Source organism: Calypte anna, chromosome 1 (assembly GCF_003957555.1).
Source record: "Calypte anna isolate BGI_N300 chromosome 1, bCalAnn1_v1.p, whole genome shotgun sequence".
Taxonomy (NCBI): Eukaryota; Metazoa; Chordata; class Aves; order Apodiformes; family Trochilidae; genus Calypte; species Calypte anna.
The window spans coordinates 25397198-25412653 of NC_044244.1; the positions used below are offsets into that span (position 1 = coordinate 25397198).

A 15456-nucleotide genomic window follows, 5' to 3' on the forward strand; every position below is an offset into this window, starting at 1 on the left:
ACATTGTCTATGTATTTAAAGTCTGTAACAAACAAAATAAAAGATACAGAAGGTATGGGGGATTTTGTAATGTAAAGCTTTGTAATAAAAAAAAAAATCACTTTCTAATTAATGATTCTTATTTAGGAAAAAATGCAATTAAAAACCTAATTAAACTATACAGAATAGTAGCACAACAAGATTTCATAATAAAAAAGCATCAGCCCAATCACCTATCCTAATTAAACCACTACTGTATCATGCTTGGACATAAAGAGGTTTTCAGACAATCCAGTTGAACTATTTATAAGGTCAAGGCAAGAGCCCAAATACCACTGACCACTTAACTGAAGAGAGATTAGACAGTGCCAGCAGTAAAGAAAAGCAGTGTTGCTGTTCACCCTCTTTTTGCGTGCTTCACATCCACTCTCAGATGATTTCACAGTATAGCTTCCTAGGGAGATTACACTGTTTCCAAGCTAATGATATGTATAGGAACAGTAGTTAACTCCTCCTAAAAGAAACATCTTCACTGATCACTTTAGATACAAGTGACCAGACTTTCAGGCAAACCTGACGGGGACACAGAAACCAACATGTTCTCTAAGCAGACTCTATTCTGAATTTATTTGCCTAACAAACCCTCAGTGCTTCACTTTTATCAAGGACACTGATATCATTCTCAGATTGCTTCCTCTAGTTATCATAAACTGGCCCAGTTTAAACTTCAGATAAATCTTAAAGTCCTGGTCATGTTCATAAGCAAAAGAGATATTTTTCATATTTCATTTTTATATAAGAACGGGTGCATTTTTTTTGCTATTCAATTTTTTTAAATCAACTAAGATTTTAAAATGATATCCCCAAACTGACTACCCGTATCTATCTAGGTCAGAGTAACCCTGAATGAACCTACTTTACAAGAGTGATAATTTTGCTCAACAGGAAAGAAAGGAGGGATGCGGGCAACATTTATGCTTTAGCCTGCCCAGTGATGTTACAGGGAAGACAAAGATCATTTCCTTTCATTACCAGCAGTAACTGCTCATGGACCCCCAGGCCAACAGAGCAGGAGCACAACACTTTGAAACCTGAACAATGAACTTGCTGCTTAAAAAAGTTTTTGATGGCAGTACAGAAAGTGCTTCTCCTTCGATTTTGCATCACTACTTACAAACTATGAACAGAAGCATAAGTAAGGCACTTTCTGCATGCTAGAATTCCATTTGTAGCCTATATTCTGCTAGCATTTCCTAAAAGCCCAAAACAAGTTATTAGGGATTCCGAAATAGGATTGTTTAAAAGTATACTACGAGGAACCCTCTGTGTAGAACATAGCTTTATTTTAATTATCCCACTAAAATGAAAATTGTATAACTAAGACAGTGCTTTCCACATTCTGTATCACGATGTTTCCTCAGACTGTGTTGCCTACGATTCCCAGCTGTGAAGTGATGCAGTTGTACCAATAACCTAGAATTACTGGGGGAGGGGTTAACCTTCCTCAATAAATAAAAGCAATAGACTATACTAAAAATTCTGTATGCCTGAACAAGCAAGCTTCTAAAACTGACAGTTATGACCTTTTCCCAGCCAGCTAAATTGGTAGTGGCAGCTTACAATTGCTAGTATATCTTTGGTGCTTTGCTATAATGTAATACTTGACAAATTATCCAAAATTCCATCTTCAAAATTAGTTGTGTTTCTGTGAAACTGTGGGGGAATGGAAAGTCTCGGGGAATCTAAACAGTCATTTGTGTTTACTTTTCTTATTTTTACTGGGTTTTTGGGGGGGAGAGGGTGGTTTTGTGGTTGGTTTTTTTAATGATCTTGTTCCCAAAGTACTCTTACTTCAGCCTTTTAGCGTTAACATACAACTTTTTAGCTGACTGGCTTTACAGTATTCACATGTGATACGCAGGTCAAATAAAAATGGAATAAACCCCCAAATGGATTAGTTATCTCAATTTAAATTTATTTTAACTTTATTGATAATTTTGCACTAGGGAGACTTGAATCTTATGGTTAAAACACACTTGAAACCAATTAGGAACCATATGACCGCATTCTAGTATAAAGAACAAAAGCAATTGACAGTTCCAAGATTAAGCCACAACCACTCAGTTTAAAACAGAAATATTTTTACCTTATTTTTTAAAGGTTGTTTATATCTTAAAAAAAAAAAAAAAAAAAAAAGTGTAATATGGGGAACGACACAATGCTTCTTAAAACACAGTGATACCCAGGGACTCTCACTCTCTCTTTAATGATCCACTGCTCTCATTCAGCTGTCTTTCTTTTTTCAAATCTTTACATATGTGACAGCTCTCAAAAGTAGACCATAGACCATCTGGCATTTTCAGAGGTGTAACTTGTGCAAATTCAGCTCTACTGGGAACACAATGCTATCTTCTGCCTGCGTTATAAAAGATACAATAGAATGTAGAACTTATGAGTTGTTTTGAATTATTCATTTTTTGCCTGTATATTCAAGAAATTTTACAAACTCTGCATTTTGTACTACATAATCACATGCGTTAAAGGTACAAAGAAACTTTTTGACACCTCTTTTCTACAGAAAGATGGCATTTTGTTTGATATGTGAACATTCAGCGCCTGTTATATCATTCTAAACAGGCCATGTGCTGCTACAAAAGATCCCATTTTACACTCTATATATGAGCAAAAATTTTATTATTGATATTCAGTAACTAATGTAATACACATCAAATTTCAAATATTGAGTTGGATGAAGATTCAGCATCTTCAAATCAGGATGGCATTGGTCACTTAGTATATGTTAAAGATTTTTTTTAAAAAAAGATTCCTCACACAACATAGAAATACTGTCATTTCAAACATCCACAATGAATAGTTTCAAATATCCTAAGAAATACCATGCTTTTTAGGTTAATATGTTTCTAATCTTTAGCAAAACCCGTAGATTTAAGTCAATTATTTTATATTAGTGCTAACACTAGTGGATTTTCAATAAGAATGATAAATTATTGGATTAATATTCAATAGACTGGAATCTTTTTGATAGAGAAACTAGCAGATAATGTAGCTAGTAATAACTATACATGAATCCTGCTGCCAGTGGAAAAGCATAAAAAGGCAATATATTGCTATAGCATATAATTCTATTTAGCGTGTTTCACTGCTTCCTTGTCATTGGTTTCTTGCAAAGTGGGCCTCAATACAATAACTTCTGCTTTTATTTAACTGACTTTACACAATAATTTAATTGTGAGGTTACTATCTGGTGAATAAATATTCGAGTACTAAACATTACTATGGTTTTGATGGCTTTGAAGTAACTGTGCACATTCTCATTCACACTGTAAATCCTTAGTGCAGTTTTAAATCTATATGCACACTGACAATACATTGTTTACACCTTACAAAATACCAGCTATTCTTAGGAGAAAAAACCCTGATGAATGCACAGAAAAATGCTGTGTTCAACACAGGGGAAACTCTGAACCAAAAGAGGACAGTCTAAGCTCTCATTAGGGATTTTAGACAAAATTACAAAACCAAATATACACAGAATAGAGATTCCTTCTGAGTCAAAGTGAATCAGAAGAAAACATCAGGAGGGAGAGAAGAACTAAGACAGCTAATTAGTAGCCTAAATCACATCAAAAGCAGTTCTAATGCAGCAGATACAGATGCCCGTGGGTTTGCTAGGCTGGCCAACACCAACAATGGAAAAACACCTCAGTTTACAGTCTGGGTCATCTGACCTCACCCAGAAGAGGTAAGGAATGCTGTTTTTTCTTCGCTCATGACACAATAGTTTATGATGTCAGATCCGGCCCACCAGAAGCATATGTTTGCAGATGACTGGGAGAAACAAAACATAGACTCCTGGGGTGTAAAAAATATAAGATTTGGCATTTTCAAATACTGACAAAATATAAAGTATCATTTCAGCTCATAACATCCCAGCCACTTGTCTGCTTCCCAAAACAGCTGCAGCCACAATAAAGAGAGACTCTCTGTTTAGAAAGACAGACGGTCCTGCTATGGAACGATTGGTGTTGAAAGGCAAGATCTATATGTTAATTTGAGCCTTGGGAAATTGTCTGACTCTCCCAGTGGTAGCTGCTCCTACCCACTCTGCATGACCACACAGCAGAGACCACATGCAAGGGAGGGTAAGAATCAGGGCCTCCTGTTTTTTATCAGTGCTTCCCTCATTGCAACAGACCTAAGCTGGAGGGGGAAAGGATAAAGCATTATGACAGATAGGCATGATTGCACAGTAAAAACCAGGGCTGCCTGATTCCCCGAGTAAAATTAAGGTGATTCCAAATAGCTTTTGGAAAAAAATTTCCTTTGAAACTGACTAGCAAAAAAATCTCACCTTTTAAAAAATATTACACATTGTATGCAGTTCATGTTGCCTCAATAAGCACAATACTTCAGTGAAGCTGGGAGAACTCAAATCTCTCAATCTTCTCTCCCTCCCCACTTTTCTAACTAAAATCCTGACTAGTCTCTACATAATCTTCAAACTACATCATAGTTTTCTCTGCCTCGCTATCCAGAATATTAACATTCAGATTATAAGATTTACCTCTGAGTCAACCTGTGAGTGGCTTTTGTCAGCAATTATTTTGGAATATTTTCTAGGACATAAATAGCATATACTGCAGCTTCCATATCACAGAAGCATACATAACTAAATACAAGGTACCATCAAGGTACATCTATCTTTTTAAAATCAATTTTTTAACACTGAATGTTTTTTATACCATTGCTGACTTTACAAGAAAACAAAGTACTAACTAACAGCATCAACCACCTTTTTAGAATTGCTATCTATGTAAGACATAAGGGACATTCTTCAAAATTGACATTACAATATATTATTATGAAACAGGATGTCCTTTGTAGTGAAAATACTGTGGTAAAATTGCTGGTACGAGTTTTACGGGACCCACACTGAGAACACTTTGTTAAAATATGTCTGAGAACACATCCAGGGAAGACCAGGTAAAGCTGTAACAGGGCTGGCAGGGGACAAAAGGAAAAGACATTTCATCCCACCAGCTCTCAGCTGGTGAAGGGCTGACAAGAATGGCAAACGTATGTGCTTGTGTGTTTATGGGTTGAGAAGGAGACACAAGTGCACAAGAATATGCCGAGAGTACTCTTAAATCTGTACAAAGATACCTGCAGTGCCTTCCTTTGGAAGCACTGCAGGACCTTATGTGCTGTTTGAAGGGCTGCAGGAATTGTATAAAGACATCTTTGACATACTCAGAAAGAAGCAGTTACCACAGGGAAACATGAAAAGGGCCAATAGCCAGAGGTTTACAAAGCTGATAGGCATACCACTGAAAATATGATTTTTTCTATTTATACAGCCTCTTTCTTAAAGTGATTATGCAAAATGAAGAAATAACTAATTATTTTTTTCCTAATGCTAGCAAACAAAAAATTTTAATCATTCTTGAACCGAGTAAAACTTTTTTTTTTAATTATCTTTTATCATTTTCTCAAAATCCAAGTATCCTTTTGTCTTCTAATTCCTATCAGTTTATCAGTAAATTCTCCCTCTTTATCATAAAGAAATCTTGCCATCATTAATGATATTTTTGTGAGACTGAAAATGTTGGCATCTATGATAAACTCTGAGGATGTTCAGAAATTCTTACTACAGCACAATATAGCAAGAAATTCATCATATGCAACAACTGCTATGCCATATTTTACTTAAAGTGGAACAGTTTTTACTGTAGCATACAGTTTTCATTTCTTGAGAACAAGCACACCATGTAGCCTTACCATGAAATCCAGATGAGCCAAACACAAAACAGGACATTGTAGGCAATAGGCACACAGACAGCTATAGATTAAGTTTCTATATAAAGCTCTCTTCAGAAGTGAGAACCATTATTGCAAGTTTTTCACTTGAACATTTATCTATGCATTTCTCCTCATACATTCTGCCTAGAGGATTGTAAATGAATTGCAGTGTATCTGCTTCTTATGTTCCCATAGATTTCAACTGCATAGCACAATGGCAACACTGCACATGTATGCAGTAGCAGCTTAACTTACAGTCACTTCCAAATTAATGGTGTTTACACATTGACATATCTTCTGAACTGTTTGTTTTGACTTTTTTATAATTTAAGGTGGCTATAGAAATGCATAATGAGAACAAATAACAGAAAAAATAAAAATCAAGAAATTAGATGTTTTGTTAATTTCTAAAATGCTGACAATTATCTAGTTCTAAACACAAATATCAATAATTTAATAAATGTAAAGGACAGCCCCTGAACTATAAAAGGATATGAAAGGATGAAACACAAAACCAATCCCATTTCACCTGAGGAATAGAATGCTTTGTTTCTATAACTCCAATTTTAAAAGAAAAGTTAATTAAGTACTAAATACACACAATATACTAAATACAACTAATATTACTAATACTAAATACACACACACAAAATAATAATACAAGCTGTTGGAATGACATTACAGTAGTTATGCAATAATACCTATTTAGAGCAGATGGTGTGTACCACTTCATAAAGACACACTGGTGGTTCCCATGGAACTTAAGACATTAAGTACAATATTTGGAACAGTTTGGATGCTCCTCACCATTGTGTTCCTTGTTCCCAAATCTAATACTAAACATCAAAGGAAGCTAGAAAAAACAGGATATCACTTGCGGTATTGTCTCAGAAGCACCATAGCAGGATGTACCAGACAGGAGAGATACCTCAATGTCATCAACAGCCACAACCTGGGCAAGTGCACAAACAGTCCTCTTGGCTCCAGCATCTTTCTGATCCCTTCCTCAAAACCCCAGCAACCGCTGGCAAACTAGGAAAATGGTTTTACATGCAGGAAAGAACAAGGATGGTGAGACAATAGTTTCTCAGCCTGGCCTGTTCACCGTTTGCCTCAGAGTGAGAATATACTCAAAGGTCAGGTTATTTCTCCACTGACCATATATACTGAGTTTTCAGATGATGATGAGGTTCTACAGTGTTCAGTTAAACTCTCACAAATATTCATAAAAACTGGCTGTATTTGGTTTCAAAAGCACATAAAGGCAAATGCTTGGAATAAGCAATTCTCTTAATGTTCACTGCTCCCCTGACTTCTAAGTCCTCCCCTCATATAAGTGACAGAATTTCAGAAGACTCAAAAAAGTCTTCTACCTCAAGTCTGTGTCTGACACCTTGCTCTCAAGCTCTGTCTTTGTAACCTCTATAATTCTGTGTAACAAGAGGCAGAAATAAAAAATTGGGACTAAAACCAGAATGACATCAGAAAGAGGGTAATGTAAAAAGGTAGCAGGAACAAGAGAGGTGGTAGATGCCCCATTCCTGGAAAATATTCAAGGTCAGGTTGGTAGGGGCTCTGAACAACCTGACCTAGTTGAAGATGTCCCTCCTCACTGCAGGGGGTTGCACTAGATGACCTTGAAAGGTCCCTTCCAACCCAAACTATTCTATGATTCTATGGAAACACAGAGTATCAGTACAAAAATAGCAATACATATATGGATAAGTGAGTTTTGATCTCTTTGCTGCATTTATTTTCTCTCTGCTATTCTTTGCAACCTAGAGCTGATGCTAAGTTTGGCATCAGGCTGATATCAAATACCAGAAAAGCAAAAGAATAAAGAGAGAAAGCACAGCTGCAAGGAAAAATGGAACAGAATAAGCAAATGGGCAGTAACCACAAGGAACAGGCTACAACCTGGGATTTTACATTATTGAAACACAAGTAGGGCAAAAACAATCAAAAGAAAAAAAGCACAGAGAGCAACCAACCCAGGAGAAGACAGCACTGGAGGGAATGAGACAGAGAAAAAATACATAGTGAGCTGAGCCACTTCAATCTCTGAGGGCAGAAAGAGTGGGGAAGAAGAAACAAACAAAAAAAAATCATGATTAAAATCCCACTGGAGCTGAAGTATTTGCTACAAATTTTACAAGAAAATAATTAAATGATAAATCTCTATTTGATAAACAATAAAGCAAAGATAAATACACTGAACTTACACAGTGAACTACAGCTGAAGCAATAGTTACCCTTCTGTTGGAGGTCAGGGAGGCTCCTGGAGCCCAGGCCAAAAATCAGCCATATTCAGCAATAGCAGCACAATGGAAAATGGAAATTCTGTGTCAGAGAGCAGGGCAAGGACCTGAGGTCCACAAGAGTAATTCTTCATGACCCACCCTGTCATTACTACAGACTGAAGAATTAATGGAGTGATTGTCATTAAGAGAAAAAGATGTGGAAATTCAGTAGAGCAAAGCAAGCGTCAACCTGTTTTCCAAACCTGAATAAAACAAAGAGTGAGCAGAATGAAAATCAAGATGTATCTGCAGAGACATGATAAATACATTGGGAAGGGTTAGTCTCTGCTCTGGATATCCTTCACCTGTGGGAATTCCTTGATATCAAGCAGGGTCAAGAAGATGTGCACAGGACCCCTGTCACCAGTCCATGGTCTGGATGAGTGGGGATTCCCCATCCCAAAGCACTCCAAGGGACTCGGGGCATCAAAATATTTTCAGTCATACACAGTAAGTCCAGGCAGAGCTACCATAACCAAAGATGGTGCTTGGGCTGCTTTATGTCACTAATGCACCAGCTTGGATCCATGATGACCCAGAAATGAGAGCTCTTTGCTTTTTGAACAGTTTTGGTGTGCCCTGAAGAGCCTTGGCACATTCTCACTCAAAATGGGTTTTGTGCAAGCTATAGAAATCAGATTCCTTATAATATCTTGAAAAGTCCTCTCATCAGAGTCCTTGAAAAACCTAAATTCTGTTTCCTTCCCTAGATTCAAATCCACAGGCTAAAGGCTGCATTTCTGCATCAGAGCTCACTGCCCTTTCCCTCCCCACCTCACAGGAAGTTTACATTTGTTTTACACTAAATGAGCAGTTTCATATGCTGACAGGAAAAGCAATGTTATGTTTCAGAATGTAAAAATCTATCAACTAAGAGATTTGTGTGTTCAATTAAAAGCTGAATGTGCTTAGAATGTAATCATTGTCACCAATACTGAGCTCAAAGGAAAATGTTTTTTACTTACTTTTTCATTAACTGTATTCTACCAAAATTATCTAGGAAGTTCTCTTTCTGACTCGGATGGAAAAACCCACCCCATCCTTGCCAAGCTTTCATACATGATCTCCATGATACAAACTCGATAATATAGTAAATTTTAAAAAATAACATGCTAGATGAGTTTTTTCCAGCTGCTCACACACACATCCCTTTAAGCAGTGCAAAAGTCAATTTGCTGACCATGCCGGGTAAATACTGAACTTCCTGTAGAAACGATGCACTTAGTTTCCTGACAGGAAGCAAAGCATAAGCTGCTCAAACAGTTCACAAGAAAACTCTGACACACAGTTACAAATCTGTCCTGCTAGAAAAATAGTGTCACATCAGGGAGGAACAGCTTCAAACACAAAAATTAAAAGAAAAAAATAAAAAATGCATCAGTACAAAGGAGATAGTACCAGACTACCTGAAGAAACAGGTAAATTGTCTTAATGGGATGAAATTACCTGTAGAATTTTTTTCTTTCATCCCACATCTGAGCTAAAGTTCTGATTCTCTATTCTGCTCATGAAACAAGATACAAATCTCTATGAATTATTGTGCTAAATGATTTCAGTACAGTAGAGGCCAGTAGCCTGCCAAGTCCTTGTACTGCAGAACTGACTGAATAGCAGCAGAATACTGGGTTTTATCTATAACACACAGAAAGAGACTATGCTTATTTCAACATGTTTTAAAGCATTCAGCATTATACATGGAATAATTTTCATTCTCTGTTAAAAATATATAAAAATATTTCTTTCAATTTAGAAAACTAGATAATTTGGCCCACTGAAGTTTTAGTTCACTTTTTCTTAAAAAATATTTCTAAGTAGTATTTGAATTCGGCTGAGGCCCATGCTTTGATTCAGTGATTCTGGCAACAAGGATCTTTTTTCCAAAAACCTTTTGTTTTGTCTTATTTAAAAGACATTTTGGTTGCAGAGAAAAGGAAAAAACTTCTGTACACTAATCACAATTACTTTTTTTAATGGAGTGCAGATCCAGCAGTAAAATCTGTTCTATGTCAATGTTACTCACAATACTGAAAACTGTTTTATTTTACATTTCAAACAACAAGTTTTTGCAAATAAGCTGAAGGATTCCATAGAAAAGAAACTGGCATTTTAAGTGAAAGCACTGGAATTTACAGTTACTCCTATTTTGTCCTTTTACAATTCAAGAGCTTTAGGAAGTCCCAGCTGAGGCAGCAGCAAACTCTTCTTACCCAAGAATTTCCAAAGCAGGCCTTGCTTCATAGCAAAGACAGCAACTACCTTGCACACAATTTGCTGCCTTTAGAAGCCTTCATCCCCACAAAAGCATCCGTGTCCTCCTCTACAACAGCCCCTCAACCAGGCTGGTGATGGGTGAGCCAGGCTGCTGCCTCCATCCCTTTGTGCTGTCCAATTCTTCTGTGCTTGGGAAACATCTCAGCCTCCCTTCTTCCATTTCTTGGTCCTGAATGAAAAAGCACTTAGGAAACCATTCAAACTGCCAAATTACTGGACTGCACTGGTTTTGATGCATCCTTATCCATTTTACTGAAGCTTCATGCCATCTGCCATTTTATTTGCACTGATGCCATGGCCCTGTCTCTTGGAGTTAATGCCAGCAACCTTTTTCTCCACTGTTCCTTACTAGATACTGTTCCTTAGATACTTACTAGTACTAACTTAACTGTTTCCTTAGATACTTACTAGTAGTACTTAACTGTTCCTTAGATACTTACTAGACACTGTTCCTTAACTAGATACATTTTATAGTGCTGTATCACTTTCTTAGGCTGCTGGAACTAACAATTCACAATGGGAACATCTCCCTGTAACAGAATATTGATAATGAGAATTAAACTTCTATTCCAGATAACTCATCAGAATCCCTGGTGTGGATGTGGTCATGACAATGAAAAGAAAGTGCCTTCTAAATTATTTCTAGAAGGGAGCACAGCACAGCAGACTGGGTATCTCCATTATGCTGTTTGTTCTTCTCAAAGAGCTAGAGTGGCAGATGCTCTGTAATATACAAATCATCAAAACCAAACAGTGATTTATTTAAAATTAAGATTGCATTTATCAATTACTTTATGGGGAGACAACTCCTCTGGTATACTACTACCCTACAGATGGGAATCAGAAAGTCCAGTGGACAGAAAAGCAGATGAGGTAACTGTTAAAGGAAAAAAACAAGAGGAAGGGAGAACTTGTCACAAGACAACTTGTAAAAGACAACTCTAATTAGAATTCCTCCTTCTAAAACATGTTGTGTGTTGCTTTTCCCCCTTCTGCATATCTTAGATACTAAACACAGTCTTATTTATTGTAAATATAAAACTCGCACTAGTTTCCAGTTTCCAAAGCTTGATCAGCACGGAAGACTTTACAGAATGGCTGTGATGAAGACAAAACATACAGAAGATCTTTATAACTTCTTCAGATTCATGAATGTATAGTGCTAGACACATTACTGAGTGATTAGTGTATAGTTTGCTGAAAGATCTATTCCCATATAAAAATGTTCCTCAATATTTATTTTACATTATAAATATGATAGTGGCTATTATCACTACAAAGTCAGCTCACAGTAAAAAGTACATATATTAAGTCAAGGAAATACTTTATAAGGTCATAGTTTCAAGGCAAATATTTAGGAAATACTAAATTGTTGAGTAAGCTGGTGCACTTTAATGAAATTACATATATGAAAACTAGATGTGTGTTACCCAGTTACTTGTATCCTGCCTCACCACCCAAGTGTTTTTTAATATCACATCTGTGAAAAACTTTGTTTCATAACTCAGATAAACCTGTCCAGGAAGGCTGATCCCAAATCTTAGCACCAAAACTTCATGCTTTCTTTATGCTGAAATTCAAGCAAAAGGAGAATTTTTACTCATCTCCTGTATTCCTGAATTACACAGACCTAGAAGATGTTTGCTGTGGTTTTACACTGGTCTCACACCCACTTTTTGCCAGTTTTAGAATCTTTCACTGCTTTTTTGTTACAATGTAAATTTTATTTCAACTTGCAGCTTGTTGAAGGCAGTTAAAAAAAGGCTTCTATTAGAGGGTGATGGGAAATAGCATGTGCCTTCCAACTGGCTAAGAGGTTTGATTTTTGAAAAAAAAAATTTTCATAGCTACCCAAACTTGAAGGCAGCCTTGCTCTTTCTCCACCAAGGAATGGGCAAACAGCTTGTGCTGTCTCTCAGGGGCAAAAACTTGCCCTGAAGGTCAAATCTGGCTCACAGACCACAAATTTTACATGCTTGCCTAACAGTTCGCTCTACTTGACTTGTCTCAAAAGCAAACTTCGTAACATTTTATGCAAACATTATACAACCTTAAGTTTGAGCTGTAAATCAATAAATCTTGCTTAAACTTGAGGAATCACTGCAACAGGAAATAATCTCTTAGTTGAAATTCAGCTGCAATTAACATTAACATTGCTAACTCTTAAGTTTTCCCTAAACAAGTATCATAATAGTTATAGCTTCAGATTAAATTAAGAACATGATAATCGAGATACTGCATAGAATTCTAAGGAAGCAGGTTTTAAAATAAAATTTAAGCCTCTGAATTTCATGGGTCCAGACACAAAACTCATTTGAAAACTCTTATACAGGAATTCTGTCGAGTTTGCATTTCATGCTCTAAATTGCAAGATCAGTCTCCATACAAAAACATGTTTCTATCATGACAGAACACTACAGGTCATTTAAAAATAGTTAAAACTCAGGTGGCAAATTATTCACCGTTCTCTTAAATCACATTTCAGTATTTCTGGAGGCCTACTTCATGAGTATAGTGAGTGAACAAATCCGATATTATAAATAACCTGAGTGGCCACATTGTTTTTTACATTTTATTGTTTTCCAAAGGGACTGCTTGGATTTTGATCCTGAATAATGGTTGGGGTTTTTTGTTTTGTTTTCTTTTGTTGTTGTTTTTGTTTGTTTGTTTAAAGGGAAAATAAAAAACCATCACCACAAAACATAAATAGATCATAGGCTCCTGTTTTTTCTTTGTCCTTTACAAGAATACCTTCAGGGAAAGGTACTTCTAGGTACTTTTGCTCTGCAGATATTACCGGAATGCAGAACAAATGAGTAGTATTCAGACCTTTCTTTCGTCTGGATAGGTATTTTAAAAAGAAAAATCTTTAACTATTATTACTAGCTAAGCCTTCAGCTGTGACCATGAGCCCCTCTTCACCTTTTGCTTTTTTATCAGTAAACGCCAAATTCAAAAGCTTAAAAACTATTTTGGTGGCCTAAATGTTTAAAAATTAATTTAATAATTTTTATTTACACACAATATGTAGACTATTTTGTATCTGTATAAGGTTACTTTAAGTGTTCCACACAAGGCAGCAGATATTAAAAAAAAAAAAACAAACCATAAAAACTAAGGTATTTCTTGCCATGGTTTAAATTTAAGAAATTTTTGCCAGAAAGCAGTTTCTAAAAGTACAACTTGCATAAAGATACTTTCATACACTTTGTAATTTTGTGTCTTCTTTGCTAGAAACGGCTAACTGAATACTGTTAGTTCTGAAAAGAGCAGACTGAAACCACAGTGACTCATTGGTTTTGTAGTAGAATATTTCACACAGAATGCAGAGTCTTATTACTCTTCCTCTTTAAGGAACCACTACAAGTATATTGTACTTTTTTGCCCCTATATGAGGAACTAATCAGCAATAGAAAATAAATATTCTTTCCCATCTAGGCATAACAGCACATTAATTCTGAGACAGTACCAACACAACAAAGGAAAATATTCTGAAATTAAGATATAATTTACTTCAGGCTCAAACACAGCAAGCACAGCAATCTCCACATTACTCGAAGAATTTCACCTTTGTCTGGTACTGATGATTACTGCCATTTAAACTTCCTCAGCCTCAGACAATAAATTCAGATTATGTTCTGAGTAAGGTAAAACAGAAAATGAAAGGCTCCAGGTAATTCTGTCTACTAGTGATATGTAGAATACATTCATCTATCTTATGGTCATCTGGTGCAGCTTGAAGTTCTCACTGAAGTTTGAGAAGTGTTCTGTAAGTGGGCCAACAACAGCAAGCAGCTCACTTCTCCACATGGAGTCACCATAGAGCATATTAATTCCTCACCTTTCCCAGTCCATCCTTAACTGTACTGCTTCAAAACAGCCAGCCCAGTTTTGAGGGAGAAGGTACAGAGAAAACATCATCATCCCACAGCAGCTGCTTACAAGTAAGGGAATACCAACCTCAGCAGCTCTCAGGTCATGGCACAGGAGATGTCTGTAAGCACCCAACACCCAGTCTTAAAGTCTAAAAACTGTAAAGGTACAGCTATCTGAGATAATGCTTCTCAGCCCAGAAGAGGATTAAACAAAAAATAAATAAAAATGCTATGGTTGTGCAACAATGAGGTGTGAAATATCTTGGTTATAAAATTGCCCCAGCTGAGAGGTTTGATCCCAGAAATTCCTGGGGGAAAGGAAAATAGCAAGATGGATACCTTTCAGCAGGAAAAGTCCTATCTTTCTGCAGAAGTCATTGAGGTCTAGACTGGAAAGAGTGCATCAACATTCTCCATTAAGAACCCAGGGAGTGAAATCTAAACAACCCCAGCTGAATCATCCAGACTCAGGTGAACAGCAGCTCCAGAACATGAGCTCCAGCTGCATGCATGTGCACCAGCTGCAAACTCTGATTAGTTTATTTGGAATACTGAAAATGTTTGGTCTCTTGGTATGCTAATAGCAGCTGCTTCTGATTTCTCATTTGTATTTCTCAGCCTACTGCAAGACCACTGCTATTCATTCTCCTCCCTCAGCTTCAAATGGGTCATCAGTAGGAACGAATCCATAGGTCATTTGCAGGCCCTGGTACTTCTGATGCAAAACAGACTGACCTGCCTTCAAGCCAACTAAATTTCAAATTTTTGTTAAACAGCATAATTTTCATTACCATCTTTATGAGATGCTTTATCTTGACTGGCATGAATACTTGGAATATGTTGTACAATTTACTTAGCTTTTTTCCAGTTTATGTAATCAAAGTCATATTTCACTACTTATAGATGAAAATTTGCCATGGTGTTACCCCAGTGCACAAGTATGAAGAAATTTAACTCTTTCGTAGCCAAAATTAGAACAAAACTTTCAGAATAAATCACATTTTACCTTCTGTGTACGGAGGGTCTAAATAGGACACAATTCAGTCCTGTATTTAAGTATAGAACTAATTAAAGTTTTGCTCATTCACACTTTTCTCACAGCCAGATGAAGTGAACAGCTGGATGTATTTGGAACACTGCACACAGATAAGTTCTTTACCTAAAAGAATACACCTTTCAGGATCAGCAATATATTTTTAATAATTTCCATT

At 36.5% G+C, this 15456-nt stretch overlaps 1 protein-coding gene across 3 annotated transcripts in view; it reads right to left on the reverse strand.

Moving 5' to 3' along the window:
- The window catches only part of MDFIC (MyoD family inhibitor domain containing), a 51410-nt gene that overhangs the window by 16780 nt on the left and 19174 nt on the right, over window positions 1-15456 (reverse strand). The gene's annotated exons all lie outside the window — the stretch shown is intronic.